Raw genomic sequence first — 12,873 nt, forward strand, 5'->3', positions numbered from 1 at the left:
ACAGTGTTCTTGTGAGGTATCTCCACTCCTTCTCCATTTTCATCCTTTCCTTAGGAAAAAAACCCAAAAGGTGAAAAGAAAGGCTTCCTGTGAAATGCTTGAATAAAATATTAAGTAGAATGAGGACTGTAAAAGCATCATTACACTTGTTGCTTAAAAGCTGGATTTCAGGGGAAAAGAAAGCTTACTTATTTAAAGTGGGGAAGTTAAAGGAAGAAGAGAAATGATGCAAACCATTCCAACCAATCAAGTGAAAGTTTTTTTGTTTCCCCTGGGATAGGGGAGACCTGTCTTGACCTAAGGCAGAGAAGAGAGAGGAGAAGGCGAATCAAACATAACAGAGGGGTAACACAATGAGGAAGTGACGTTGTGGCTGAACCAGGCTGAGTGTGTGTGTGTGGGGGGGGAAGTAGAGTTGGGGACAAGAAGAGTTGATTGATGTGGGCTGAGTATTGGGAAATGCTTTGGGGTTCCAGAATAAATGAACATATTTAGCTTCAAAATGTATTTTTATTGATGTAATGTAACTAAATGGGAATGTGTCAAATAATACTATTTTAGGATGAATGACAAGTTTTCTCCATTTTACTCCTCCCCAGTTATACTTTCATGTTAGTTTCTCTTCTACTTCCTTTTCCCTGTTTATTTTTGGTGACTTTAGAGTTTTGGAAGATATGCTTATAATTCATAATCTCTGATTTATCGGTTTGGTTTGTTAACTTTATCAGTTTGTGTATTGATGAAAAATTAAGACTTAGCACACCTATATTATTTTCATCCCCATTTTCCTTTCCTCATCATGTTTGATATTTATCCAAATAAAGGTTTCTATTATCTTTGTAATTTTGATAGATTTAAACCTCTTTTAGTCCTTCTTCCCTTTATTTTAACTGCCTCTTTCCTTACAAAGCCAAAATTATATTTTATTAATTACACATTTATATATTCAAGGTTGCTAATAATTATATTATGCCTAAAAGCATAATCTATTTTCTATATTTGGTCCAGAGTTCATCTAAAACTTGAAAATCAGATAACATTTACATCATTATTATTTAAATATTGTTCACCATCAGACCAAATCATATATAATGAAATAGTTTATAGCTTTTTCTGTGCAAGGACAGTTTTCCTGTTAGATCTCTTTCTTGAGTGAGGATTCAGACTAGAAAATCTTGTGTGTGGGTGGGGGGGGGTAGGGTTGGAGACAGAAGGGTGATGGACAGGCTTTGCATTAGGAGGAGCCCATAGAGCTGGCTGACTGGCTATGAGCCCTCCAGAATGAGAAGGGCTTCATCTAGGACGAAGCCATTCATACGGGAAGCTGTTGCTTGTTCCAGTTTGATTTCTTTAGGGAATATCCATTCAGTATTTCAGCTGGAGGCAAATCCTGGCTCACTTTCGTCTGCTTGAGGTTGTGGCGGGGGAATGGTGGTACCAACTATTAGTTATTCTGTATGCAGAATTTCAAGTAAGCTCCCTATTTTTACCTCTTACGTCACTCCTGTGCACCAACTGGCTCTGAGCCCAGCTTCAAATTCTATCTGGCAGCCTGACTCCCAGCGCCTGACAACAGGTTCTAGGCTGCAGCTTTCTCCACCTATTTTATCCTTCACCCTAATCCCATCTGCTTCTTCTGTCCCTTTTAAAATCTGGAAATCTCATTTGTTGGGGACCTCTTTTATTCTTTTCAGTGTTAACGGAGTTTATTTCCCTGGGCTCTTACTTGTATTTATTTCAACAGGGCCTTGAGGGGCAGATGGTAAGTGCATGTGTTTGCTCTGCTTACTTGGAGCTTAAGTTTTCTATTATTGCTCTTACCACTGTCTAAAGGGATAGCTAAAGGGATATGTCAGAGCTCAGGACTTTGAACTGAGCCTCACTTTGGACTGATGTGCAACAGGCTTGGACATTTCAGGAAAGAGTACTTCCTGGTTTTGGTTGACAGCTTTCTTTTCACTTTGATCTTACAGTTTTTTAAATAGAAAAGTAATACATGGCCCTATAACAAAATGGTCAAAAGCAGAAGGAAAAACACTCATCTCAGGTCATCACCATAACAAAATTACTTTTTGCATTTTATGTTGCACTCCCTTCCTTCCTTCCCAAGTCTTTTCTCCTTTATCTGTCTTTTGTCTTGTAATTATGTGTCTATAATTTCATAGTGTTAAACCTAATCTCCTAACATGAATCATTTTTATGTAGTCTTTGAAACTTCATTTTTTAAATTTTTTTAAAATTAAAAAATTTTTTTAAATTGATTATGCCATTACAGTTGTTCTATTCCCTCCCTTCATTACCCTCCACCCTACCCCCCATCCCCACCATTACCCCCCCTTTAGTTTATGACCATGTGTCTCAAGTTCTTTAGATTCTATATTTCCCATACTATTCTTGCCCCCCCATCTATTTTCTACCTACTGTCTATGCTACTTATTTTCTGTACCTTCTCCCCCCATCTCCTCCTCCCACTCCCTTGTTGCTAACCCTCCTTGGGATCTTCATTTCTATGTTTCCATTCCTGATCTAGCTGTCCTTTTAGTTTGCTTTCGTTTTAGGTGTGGTTGTTAATAACTGTGAGTTTGCTGTCCTTTCACTGTTCATGTTTTTTTAACTTCTTTTTCTTAAGTAAGTCCCTTTAACATTTCATATAATAATGGCTTGGTGATGATGAACTCCTTGAATTTGATCTTATCTGAGAAGCACTTTATCTGTCCTTCCATTCTAAATGAAAGTTTTGCTGGATAGATCAATCTTGGTTGTAGGTCTTTGGATTTCATGACTTGGAATACCTCTTTCCAGCCCCTTCTTGCCTCTAAGATCTCTTAAGAAATCTGCTGACAGTCTGATGGGAACTCCTTTGTAGGTGACTGTCCCCTTATCTCTTGCTGCTTCTAGGATTCTCTCCTTCATTTTAATCTTGGCTAATGTAATGATGATGTGCCTTGGTATGTTTCTTCTTGGGTCCACCTTCTTTGGGACTCTCTGAGCTTCCTGGATTTCCTGGAAGTCTATTTCCTTTGCCAGATTGGGGAAATTCTCCTTTATTATTTGTTCAAATAAGTTTTCCACTGGTGGCTGTTCCTTTCCCCCTTCTGGTACCCCTATAATTCGGATGTTGGAGCATTTAAAGATGTCCTGGAGGTTCCTAAGATTCTCCTCATTTTTTTGAATTCTTGCTTCTTCACTCTTTTCTGTTTGGCCGTTATTTGCTTTCTTCTGGTCCACTCCCTTGATTTGAGTCCCAGTTTCCTTTTCATCGCTATTGGTTTCCTGTGTAATTCCATTCATTTCAGTTAGTTTCGCCTTCATATGTTTGTCTAATTTGTGGCTATAATCAACCAGTTCTGTAAGGATACTGATCACCAGTGTTTTAAACTGTGCGTCTGAGAGTTTTGGTATTTTTTCATTGCTTAGATTTATAGGCTCTGGGGCTTTGAGATCTTCTTGAGCCATTTTTTGTCTGTTCGTGCCCCTTAAGTGTGAGGAGCGAAGCCTTGGACTCCCAGGTTGCTGGGTTGTGATGCTGTATGTGGAGACGTGGTCAGAGCGGGGAAATGGCGGCCCCCTCTGCTGTTTCGCGCCACTGGGTGAGGAGCAAAGCCTTAGGTGGTTCGCCAGCCAGACCACTCAGAGTCGCTAGGTTATGACGCTGCATGTGGAGGCGGGGTCAGAGCGGAGAAATGGCGGTACCTTCTGCTGCCGCTGGCCAAGGGGACCCTCTGATCCCATCCAATCACCCACTCCCTCACTTGTCTATCTGCGCATGAATGCGCGACCACAGTCAACCCGAAACGCTGCTCCCTCGCTATTTCCCCGAGGTCGCTCGCTGGGTCTCTCACTAGATCCAATGCTGCGCCTGGGTTCCACGCCTGAGTCCATCTGACCGAGTTTTCCTGTGCAACCCCGCTCCGCCAGCTGCTGGTTTCGTCCCTCTTACTGGTCAGGCTGAAGTATTTGTTGTTATCAGACTTCCAAAAAGTTCAATTTTCTCTGTTCTGGCTGTGGTTTTTGTTGCTAATATTTAGTTGTCTCTAAACTTGGTTGTGTGAGAAAGCACGGCGTATCCACCTATGCCTCCATCTTGGCAGAAGTCTCTCATTTTTTTAATTTAAATTTTTAGAAATCATTCAAACATTTATTAGAGTTGTCCCTTTAAATGCAAAATAGATGACAGAAAGGAAAACCTCATACTGACCCTTTGCACTATATACAGACTGCAGATTTTGGTATTTTCTTTTAGGTAGCTAGGTAAAAAAATAAAAACAAACTTAAAACTACTGTTTCTCTTCAAAAGAAACAAAGTTGAGGTATTCTATTTAACAGGTGTGATATTCATCCAGATACGGTTTCTCTATTAACAACCTTGCTACATGCTGTTCCATTCCTTTCCTTTAAAGCAGATCTGTGAGCACATGTCATGAAACTGTGTTTCATTTTTGATCCTTACCTGAGGCTATATTTTTATTGATTTTAGAAATAGACAACAATGTGAGAGAAACATCGATCAGTGGCTTCACATATGTGCCTCACCAGAGATCAAACCCATAACCTAGGTATGTGCGCCCTGACTGGGGATGGAACCTGCCACCTTTTGGTGTATGGGTGATGCTCCAAAAAACTGAGCCATCCAGCCAGCGCACAGTGTCCCTTAACATTTAAGGTTGCAAAACAAGAATGAATGTCAACTATAATTGACAAGAAGTAAAACGAAAATCAGCAAATAAAAATGATTAAGGTCGCCATAGAGAGCACAGGGGCTGCCTCCAGCCTCCTGCAGGGCACATGGTGCTGGAAGGACCCTGGAAAATGATACTTTTTAAATAATAGTATTAAAAAAATAATAATACTTTATTTTTAAGCCAGACAACCCAGACAATTTTTACACATGCTTAGTAATGCTATGAAGTTATTTTGTGAGTACGGTTGGTAGTTTTTAGTCTGTTTTTGGAGGTGTGGTTCAGGATTCACCATGAAGTCTATTTAGCAAAGCATCTAGCCTTGTTACCTTTGCAAACTAAGCCTCCTTTTTCTTTAAGAGTGGCAGCTACTCTTAAAGAAAAAAAGAGAATTTGATATAAGTGCGACAAAAGGGTGGGTTCTTTTGGTGGTAGATGAGAGCTCTCTGATAATTGTACATGAAGAGCAGATAAGTTTATTATATTGCATTAGGTTTCTTGCTGGCAAGACAAAAATGAAGCTCAAACCAGTTTGATAACAATAAATGGAATAATACTGGTTGGTATAACTAGGAATTTCAGGGTTTCACAGTTAGAGCCATAGTATGGTTTAAATTATAACATCAAAACATGGTCTTTCTCTTCTAATTGCTTAGCTCTGTTTTTGTCTGTTAGTTTCATTCTCAGGTATATTATCTCCCCATATAGTTGCAGCATTTCCAGACTTACATGGTGTTTAGTGTTTATAATCTCAGGAGGGGAAAGAACCATTATTTTGAAAATCCCAGAAAAATGCCTGGGAGGGGCTCTTATTCTATTGATTTGAGGTAAAGTTCCATTTCTTTTATTGATTTTTTAAAATTTTCAGTGTAGGTGTCAAACTAGATTTTATTAATTTAGTGGAAATCCTTGGTTAAATCCTTTAATCCTTGGTTAAATTTATTTCTAAGTATTTTATACTACTTGATACCATTGTAAATGGATTGCTTTCTTAATTTCCTTTTGGATATATTGTCATTAGTGTTTAGAAATGTAACTAATTTTGTGTATTAATTTTGTACCTGCAACTCTGCAGAATTCATTTTCTGACAGTTTATTTCTATCACCTAGTGATGTCATAGCCATCCTGACACCATAGTGATGCATTATTTTCAAGTTTGTGGTGATGTCGGTGTAAATGAATCAACTGCACTGTTAGTTGTATAAAGTACCATCTGGGTTTGTGTCACTACATTCTATATTGTTTGCACAATGACGAACTTGCCTAACAATGCATTTTTCAGAATGTATCCCCATTGTTAAGCTCTGCATGATGGTACATACAGACAGTCCTCAACCTAAGATTTTTAGTCTTTACTATTGTGTAAAAGTGGTATGCATTCAATAGAAGCTGTACTTTGAATTTTGAATTTTTTCTCTTTCCCAGGAAAGGGATGTGTGGTACCAAATTCTCCTGTGGCAGCGAGCCGCAGCTCCCAGGATGCCACATGATCACGAGGGTTCACACTCTATACTGTACAGTGTACTGTGTTGCCAGTGGTTTTTGTATATTATGTTTTGTGTTTTCATATCCCATCAGGTCTACAAAACACCCAACTGTGTCTCCTGTTTCTGGCTAGAAGACAAGGAAGGCAATTACTCTTGCGGTGAAATTCAAGATAATTGCACAGCTGTAGGCTAAATATTATTAGTGATCCAAGCACAATTAAGGTCAGGTAGGCTAAGCTATGATAGTTGTATAGGATAGGTGTATCAGTCAGTGCATTTCTGACTTAGAATAGTTTCAGTTTAGGATGGAATTTATCAGGACATAATCCCATCATAAGTCAAGAATTATCTGTTCCCCTCCCCTCCCCTCCCCTCCCCTCCCCTCCCTCCCCTCCCCTCCCCTCCCCTCCCCTCCCCTCCCCTCCCCTCCCCTCCCCTCCCCTCCCCCCCTCCCCTCCCCTCCCTCCCCTCCCCCCCCCCCCCCTCCCCTCCCCTCCCCTCCCCTCCCCTCCCCTCCCCTCCCCTTTCCTTTTTCCTGTCCTTTCCTCTCTCCTCTTCTCTGTTCCCCTCCACTCCCTTCTCATCCTCTTCCTTTCCTTTTTGCTTTGGCTAGGAATTCCAACACGATGTTCAATAGAAATGGTGAGAGTTGGTACAATTTTCATGTTCCTGATCCTAAAGGAAAATTTTTCAGCTTTTCATGATTGAGTGTGGTGTCAGCTATGGGCTTGTCATATATGGTCTTTATTATATTGAGGTACATTCCCTCTATTTTTACTTTTTTCCTAATTTTGGGATATGTTATTCTATAAAACTATAATTACACTGCCTCTCCTTTGTTTTCAAATGATATAAATGGTGCTTTAAAATTTCTATGACCATTTGTTTGTTGGAACTTGGCATTTTGAATTATGTTTATTTCAAAGAGAATTCATTTTATGTGAACTTATGCTCAAGTCTTTAAAATTTTTTTTGAAATTAGTAAATATATTAACTTCCTATTTTGAAATGGTTTGCCATCAGAGTATATATTTATTTTAGTCTTTATATAAAGTTTCACTTAACTATTTGATACTTCAATAAAATTATACTTACTAGTATGATAGGAAGTATAATAAAAGAATCCATATGATCAAAAGAGAATTTAATTTCCTGATATTGCTGAAAGGAGATTGGTAACCACTGAGGTCTGGACTGTTCGGATCTGTTAATTTGATGGCCCTTTGAATAACAAGGTGTCAAACTAGACTTTATTAATTTAGTGGAAAACATGATCAAGTCACTCAACTAATATGTTAACAAAACTCCACCTTGATCAACTGGCCTTTTAAAAGTTTCCTGTTTGTTGGGTCCATAAACATAGAGAAGAACCGCGAAGGACCAAAATTACATGTATTTCAATCACTTGAAAATCTCAAACAACTTAGCATCCCAGGTAAGGATAGTTCTTAGCTTCCAGAAATAATTACAACAAAGTAGTGACTACTCTAATTTTACAGTTAACTTGTCTGTCTCTTGCCATTAGGTAGGTTAAACATATACCAACTGTATAATTTGTTTATTAAAAATTAAATTACATGTTAGAGTATGTAGTCCATTTATATTTTCTGTGTTTCCACATACACACTTTTATGTGTTACATATAAATTCATACACCTAATGATCTTTCTGTTGCTTTGTGATCAATTAAATTGGTCACGTGTGTGTGTGGCGCTCACGCACTGTACACAGGAATATACCAAGCACAGTTAATGCAATTCAAGAAATACCGCAAGGATACTGGTACATGGAGAGTATGTGACTTCAAAATGGAAAATCTATACATTTCAAAAACTAAAAAAAGCATTATTTGCCTAATAGTATAGCTGTATTTAAGGGGGGCAGGATAGAGGTCATATAATATAGGGGTCCTATTTTATCTTGCTCGAACACTTACTACTAGTTTTATGACCTTGGACAAGGTTTTTATTTTTCTGTTTTTAATTCTCACCCATGTATATTTTTCATTGATTTTAGAGAGAGAGGAAGGGGGGAAAGAGAGAGAGGAACTGGGGCGGAGGGGAGGAGTGGTGGAGAAACCAGTTTGAGAGAGAACATCGATCAGTTGCCTCCCCTATGCACTGACTGGTTGGTTTGCGCCCTGAGCAGGAGTCAAACCTGCAGCCTTCTGGTGCACAGGACAGCACTCCAGCCACCTGAGCCACTGGGCCAGGGCAACCTTGGACAAGATTCTTAACCTTTCTGTGCCTCAGTTTCCTCACATATGAAATACGTATGAGTATGTCCTGCAGGGTTGCTGTGAGAATTAAATACATTATGCTTGAAGTGGTTAAAATAGTGCTTGGCACACAGTAAATACTCAATACATGCCATATTTCTTCTCAGTGTTTTCTCAGAAAATCTCGTTTAACTGAATATTTCTTGATGAACCCAAGTCATTCTTTTAAACGCCAACCCTTCTAACCATCTTGCATGAAAATACTTCTAAAATGTATTGAAACTTCTATTCATTAATTACACAGGTATTCTGAAGATCATGTATTTTCCTACTGATACAGGGCCATTACTAATATTATACCTATATATTTCAGTTTTGTTATAGGGGTGTTTAAGTCTGTTTCAAGTTCCAAAAGAAATGGTTTAAGATTAGTTATGTTCTTTTTTCAAGTTTGTCAATTTCTGTGCCTTTTACAGTCACTCCTTCCCTCCACATCCAATCGACTGTGGATTGAGAAGTCAGCAAACAGGCTTGTTAGAGTGATGCTGAAAGCAAAAAGAGTGGGCTCAGTGGAAGTGGCAGTGGCTCTTCTGAACGGTACCTTTCAGTATTAGTGCAGGCAATAATCTGGCCCCACAAATCTTTTCAATTTTATTTGTCAATCACAGTTAACATTCAATATTATTTTGTAGTAGTTTCAGGTATACAGCATAATGGTTAGACAAGCATACTCTTTACAGTGTTCCCCCAATATTTCCAGTATTCACCTGACACCATAGTTATTCAGTATTATTGACTGTATTCCCTATGCTGTACTTTGCATCCCTGTAACTATTCTGTAACTACCAATTGTACTTCTTAATCCCTTCACCTTTTCACCCAGTCCCTGGACACCCCCTTCTCTCTGGCAACCATCAGTCAGTCTGTTCTCTCTGTCTAAGTCTGTTTATTTTATTCTTTAGATTCCACATACAAGTGAAATAATATGATATTTGTCTTTCTCTGATGTATTTCACTTAGCATAATACCCACTTTCCTCTTTTTTCATATATTAGTTGAATAGGTAGGGGTGGGTTTATATCTGAGCACTCTATTCTGTTCAGTTGCTCTGTGCATCTGTTTTTATGCCAGTACCATGCTGTTTTGATTTCTATAGCCTTGTAGTATAATTTGATACTAGGTAGTATACTGTGTATTTTTCTCAAAATTGCTATGGCTATCTGGCTATCTGTATCCTTGGCTACACTCAAAATAGCTGAGTTTCTTTTATATGATGTTCATATTGAATTATTACTCTGCTGACAATAATGCTTTAAATTAAAATATATAGTCAACTGCAATGATATACTAAAACATTACTTAGAACTTCCTTACAATTAAAGTAGTCATTAAACTCTTATGCAGTCTTCGAGCCTCTCTCAGTTTACTGCGATACAGTCCTTTGGAGGGAGTGGAGGCAATATTCTATCTTGCTTTGGTCACATTTTAGACTCGGCCATGACCATTAACCAAGTCACTCCATAAAACATGCCTTTTTTGGTAACTTGTACTCACATTTTAAATTACAGATATTTTAAAAATATAGGAAAGAACCAAATAATATAATAAATTTCCTTTTACTTACTGCCTAGAGCATATTTAATATTTACCTTTTTTTCAAGAAAAAATGTAACAGATACAGTTGTCCTCATGCCATAGAGGTAAACACTTGTGTAGAAGTTGGAAGTGTTTTTTGTTTTCCAATTAAATATTTGTGAACAATATGTAGGTTTATTTTATCTGCCTTTTAAAAATGCCCATCAATGGTATCATTACATCCCTCAGAAAGTGGCTTTTCCACTCTGAAATTCACCCATTTTAATAAATGTAGGTCGAGTTAATTTTGACTACTGTATAGCATTCCACTGTGTGGCTATGCAACAATAAGTTCATTGTTATTGATGGGCATTCAGTTGCTGCTGTTTTTTCATTGTAATGTGGCAATAAGCATCTTAGTATTTATTTCTTTGTCACATAAGTAGTACTTCTTTACAGCTATAATTTTGAAACTTGGGGTACATCAAATTTTGAAACAGAGTATTCAAAGAATGTACAAGCAATTGCAGCTATGCTTTTAGGGAGATTCGCAGAATTTTACCTTCTATGTGTATTCTTTTCCACAGCTGTTCTGCTGAAGTTAAGCAGAAGTTAAGATACAGGTTCTCCTTTCCTAACCTTTTTGTAGTTACTTTACTCCCATGTTACAAAAGGAACATAACCTTTCACCCACTCCTAATCTTACTGTAATGCATCATATTAAGGAGTACTAACCTCTGGAGCCCCAAAGAGGCAATTTGAAATAGTGATGTCAGTGCTGAGAAAGTAACTCCATTTGCATCAACCGAGTTACCAAAAATAATGTTTGATAAACCAGTGTTTTTTTGGGGGGGTGGGGGCTTATAAACTCAGGAGTGAAGAATGAGTAACATCATTGTAACAGACATCTCTCCTCATCTACTCGTTTATGTTAAAAGATTTTTTTGGCACTTGTGTTTATAAAAATGAAAAAAAATAGGAATAGACTTAAACTGGACCTGCCTCATTTCAGGTCAGGAGCAGGCGAAAAGCAACCAGCGGCATAGCAGTGCAGTGGGTGTGTGGGTACTGATGGTGGAGGCCTTCAGGGCATGAGTGGGCCAGGCAGTAGTTAAGCCCCACTGGGACCTTTGGGATCACGTGGGCAGTATACAGCCACTCAGGACAGTGGCAGTCTATGCGCCAGTGCAGGCAGGAGGCTCTCAAATCATGTGGGCTGTGCAGCAGCTTGTTTCTGTGTCAAGAGAGCTGAAGGTCAGGCCGAGGCTGAAAGGTCACAGTGGAACAGTGTCCTATGGCTGGGGCAGGCTCCACTGCAAGTCTTCACACTGAGCTGCCCACCCTGCCCTGCCCTGCCCTGCCGTGGGAACTACGGGAGAGATTCTTTCTACCATGCCCTGCATTCCTCTTACTGAGAAAACTTAACATCGTGCTGACCTTAAAGGTGTAGTACTGAAAGTAGTTCCATTACTGGAGAGGAAATATTGAAGAGTGCATTCAGAGGTGAGGCAATAAATTGATAACTGACACAATACATGGGTTTAAGGAGGAAAACAAATGATGTAAAATTTCCAAAAGATCAAGAGTTCATAGCATTTTTTTAAATGAATGGATGGTAGGAGGTACCAAATTACTATGGCATTTAGATCTCATTATATACATTTTAAAAAATGATGTTTACAGTTCATTTAAAATATCACGATTATGTTGAGATTATGGCCAGTGTTTTATACATCTGACTGTGCAAAGGAGTACATGGTGTTTCAAAATTCTTTTAGGACTTTCAGGAACTATGAGAACAAAAACGATCAGAGACCTGGTGTTAAGAGAATACATGTAGGAGTGAAACTGCTGGGTCATATGGCACAGACAATTTTAGCTTGATAAGACACTGCAATTTTGCTCTCTAAAGTAGATATTCCAATTCAAGTTCCCACTGTCAGTGTTTCCTTCTTCCTTGCCAAAGTTGTATATTGTCTTGCCCTCCTTAATTAAAAAAAAAAACAAAAAACTTTTACAAAGGATGATTTAAGTGTCCTGAAAATTTATTCATGGTATACCTTCCATTTCTTTCCACAACCAGCAAGCCGAATTAGTCCGGAGATTACACCAGGTCATGCCCCTCCAGGCTACCTGAATTCTGGGGTGGCTGGGAGCCCTGGCTGGTTGCTTCAAGATGTTTTGATGTTTTCAGTCTCTTGTTGGAGAGCAGGGAGTGGAGCTGGCTCTGACAGTGTGCCCTGAACTCAGTCACTTACCGCTCCCCTGACAGATGCAGAATGCTCCACTGTCCATCATGGGCAGGGTGGGGTGGGGGGTGTGGTCTATGAAGCTGTGAGAGAAGCATGTTCCAGATGTCATAAGAGATGATAGGAAAATCCAAGCATGGAGCCCCAGATGAGTGAGGGGATTGGGAGCTGGAGATGAGAGGGTGCCCCACAGGCCTCAACTTGCCTTCTTATAAATCAGATACTTGTCTGTTGGTGGCTAATGTGTGCTCTCTGTGGCAGCTAAACTAGTGGCATGCTTAAGTATAGGTGACTACAAATTACAGCTTCATCATTATTTGAAATACTTGTAATGAAAATATGCACGTCACAAGGAATCTCAACATTACATTTACCATTACATTTAGAACAGTTAATTTCTTAAGTATAATTCAGCTGCATAAGTTTTGAATGGTTGTGAAAAAAAAAAGGCTTAAACATCACTTATTTGTGGGGGGGGTTTTTATCAATGGCAATAGTAAAGTTTTTAAGAGGTTATTAATTAAAACACTTGATAAGATTTTATTTAAAAGTTCTATACAAATTTACTATTTCTGAATCTGTATTTTGTTTTTCTCATCAATTATAAAGGAAATGATTTTTTTTTTTTTTGCTCCAATTCTTCCCAGTGTTTCCCAGTTTGCCG

The sequence above is a fragment of the Artibeus jamaicensis genome, unplaced genomic scaffold (genome assembly GCF_021234435.1).
Source record: "Artibeus jamaicensis isolate MK-2021 breed Jamaican fruit bat unplaced genomic scaffold, CSHL_Jam_final contig_760, whole genome shotgun sequence".
Classification (NCBI taxonomy): domain Eukaryota; kingdom Metazoa; phylum Chordata; class Mammalia; order Chiroptera; family Phyllostomidae; genus Artibeus; species Artibeus jamaicensis.